This window comes from Cyprinus carpio, chromosome A25 (genome assembly GCF_018340385.1).
Source record: "Cyprinus carpio isolate SPL01 chromosome A25, ASM1834038v1, whole genome shotgun sequence".
NCBI lineage: Eukaryota > Metazoa > Chordata > Actinopteri > Cypriniformes > Cyprinidae > Cyprinus > Cyprinus carpio.
Genome location: NC_056596.1, coordinates 7410660 through 7413991, shown reverse-complemented (window position 1 = coordinate 7413991; position 3332 = coordinate 7410660). Strand labels below are relative to the sequence as shown.

Genomic DNA, 3332 nt, shown 5'->3' with positions numbered 1-3332 from the left:
CCTTGTTTTTTTTATTATTAAAGAAAAAGATAAAAGCAAGCAAATGACAAAAAAGTGTGAAAGATTGTACACTATCGTTCAAAAGTATGAAGTTTGTGTGTTTTTGAAAGAAGTCTCTTATGCTCACCAATGGTGTATTTGATCTAAAATGCAGTACAAACTGCAACATTCAAAACTACAAACCAAAGTTTCACATTATCCAAAAAAAATAAAATTAATATTTTTTTCCTGTGATGCAAAGCTGAATTTTCAGCAGTCATTACTCCAGTCTTCAGTGTCACATGATCCTTCAGAAATCATTCTAATATGCTGATTTGCTGCTCAAGAAGCATTACTTATCAATGCTGAAAACAGCTGTGCTACATAATATTTAAATATATATATATATATATATATATATAATATATATATATATATATATTATATATATTAATGAATAGAACAAAAGAACAGCATTTATTAGATTTGTTTTTAAATAAACAAATATATAAATAAAAATGCTTTTACCGTCATTTTTGCCCTTGCTCAACTTAAATCATTCATTTCTTTAAAACTGAATGTTACTGACCCCAAACTTTTGAACAATAAATATTATTTATATGAGCAGCGCACAAAATTTATGTACATAAAGGCACGCCTACTGTTTCTTTAGAGGAACACATGCTCTTCTGGTCATTTGCATGAATGTATTTACAAAGCCAACATTCCTGTTCATTCTTCTTTATGTCTCCACCCACTCAGTGGTTTTAATAGCAAAATAATAATAATGGAATGGAAACTTCCTAATAATTGACAATGCACATTTACAGGATATGAGAAGTATAATCATCTGTAGAATAAAAATGTAAATATGTCACTATTGTGTCATTTGGTGTCAAAAGTCTTTCTTTAAAAAGAAAGTGAATTAATGTGGATGTTACAGTGAATATGCTAGCAGTAACTAGTGCTAATGACAACTAAAAAAAAACTACAATGAAATAATAAATGACCACAAATTAATTTTAATTTTGTATAATATTTTATATGGAATATTTTAAAACATTTATAATGTGTAATTACCTATAAATTATTATAATATATTTATAATACATTTTAATATTATATTATAAAAGTTTACATATTTATTATAAAACATTTAAATTAGTTAAATGCATTAATTTTTGCATTTGTAAAAAAAACTAAACGATTGAAAAATTAAAGCTAAAGCTAAGTTGAAGCTAACAGTCAGAGTGAAAACTGCATTAAACAAAGAACAACTGACAATAAGTTAGAAATAGAAACTAATTTACTCCTTTTAGTCCATTGCAAATGCTCACTCATAATACTCTGTGTGTTATATGCCTTATATAACATGGTTATATTTCATGTCATATATGGCATATACTGTAATTGTAAAGTATCCTACATTAGCCATATGATATTTTCAAAAATAAACATGACAGGCAATAGGACCCAGATGTGCTCAAACTGCAGAAGAGCATCCACCATCCGGAAAAAAATGGAAGTCCTTCCACACCCTAAAGACTGGGAGGAGAGACTTTCAGCTGCATTCCTCATCTGTCCAAGTAAACCAGAGAATGGATTGGCTCTGAACAAGTGAGTGTGGTGAACAACCCATCCTAGAAGTGTGTCGTACACGCTGACTGTGAGTTTTCACACTTCAGTTTGTTTCAAACAGCACACTGGAGGGGTGGGAACATCAACAAAACTCAAGCGCTACGACAGAAGAAGGTCCCTGGCTTTGACAGGTAGCCTGCAGAACCGTTCCTTTCCATCTACTGAATATCTCTCTCATTCTTTAACTCGCTCACTTCCTGTTTATGTTTTAGTTTGCTCTCATTTGAGTTTAAAGTACAGCTTTTGTCATTTTGGAATTTTAAACAAAGGCTGTAACCAGAGGGTGAGGCCTTATTTAACAGTGCTTTATGCATGCTATTTTTTCTCTCTCAAGTGCCTGAAGCTCTCTGCATTAGCTTGAATTATGTAATTTAGTACTTGATGTTTGTGTGCACTGTAAAAGGGTGTTTTGTTTGGTATGAGCTTGTCTATTGTCTTCCAAACAGCCAGATGTCTGATAACTTACTCACATGTTTGCATGTACCGGAGGTGATTTGAATGAACTGTTGCTGTGTATTTTGTTTCCATTCGCCCCTTTATTTGCCTATTTTATACAGTTTGACTTTACTCTTGCAAGTCTTGACCAAACAATGTATGTATATATATATATGTATATGTATATGTATATGTATATATATATATATATATATATATATATATATATATATATATATATATATATATATATATATATATATATAATTTTTATATATTTATATAATATGTTTGTTGCTACAAAATAGCAAACTTACCTCGAATCAGAGTTTTTAAATGTATTTAGACCCAATGTTTGGTTACAAACTTTCACTGTCAGCAAACGAATGCTGTTGTTTTCTCAACAACAACAAAAAACAATATGAATATTTATTAAAAAATTGTATATTATTATAACAATAAAAATATTGTGTTATATTAGTTGTTATAATAATTAATCACCAATAAGTATATATTATTTAAAATAATTTATACAGTTTTAGGCCATTTTGTATCAGAATTTTGGAAAGGTTTCTGACAGGCTTTCCTCCACTGACCGCCAGTCATTTTTATGAGGATTGCATTAAGTAGTAATGTAGTAAGACAGTGATATTGAAAGGTCAAATTCAGTACACACCTTACTGATAATGCATACTTTGTACAGGCAAGCAGATGAACCAAGAATATAAACGCAATGCGCAAAGTTGAATATTAAATGTTTTCCTATAGAACACCATTATAAAGAAAACGCTTAACCATTTAAGGCATTGCGCTCATATTCTGAGCTCATCTGCTTGCCTGTATAAAGCACGCATTATCAATAAGGTGTGTACTAATTTAATTTTTTAATATCACTGTTTTAAAAGCACTAAGTGTTTTCACATTAAACGTGTTAGAATGTACCGCTGTTTTTAGGGATTGATATATAAAGTGGCGGGTGCTTTATGTGCATTGCTAATGGCCAGAACTTGCATTTTGTTCACAAATCTTTTGAGAGATGATCTAAATACTTTTGGATGTGAACAGATAGAAAATCGACAGGCTTGTGCTGCAGTTCTATGAATGTTTTGCCTGCCAGTCACATGACTGAAAACTATCAACAACAAAAAATATTTATATTTATTATAATATTTCATAATAATAATAATAATAATAATAATTTGTATTAATTATTAAGACACTTAATAATAAATAATTAAGGAATAATTCAAATTAAAAAAAAAAGTTTCAAGCTCTATTAA

The 3332-nt window shown here is 29.6% G+C and overlaps 1 protein-coding gene across 3 annotated transcripts in view; it reads left to right on the top strand.

The window, feature by feature from the left end:
- Positions 1 to 1468: 1468 nt before the first annotated feature.
- Positions 1469 to 3332, top strand: part of LOC109051184 (anoctamin-10-like) — an 8570-nt gene continuing 6706 nt past the window's right edge. For 2 of the 3 annotated variants that reach the window (XM_042715207.1, XM_042715206.1), the window contains exons 1-2: positions 1469 to 1596; positions 1679 to 1748. The gene's annotated coding sequence lies outside the window, so the exon portion shown is untranslated. Of the gene's footprint in view, positions 1749 to 3332 lie in introns of all 3 variants that reach the window. The other variant, XM_042715205.1, reaches the window with a different exon arrangement.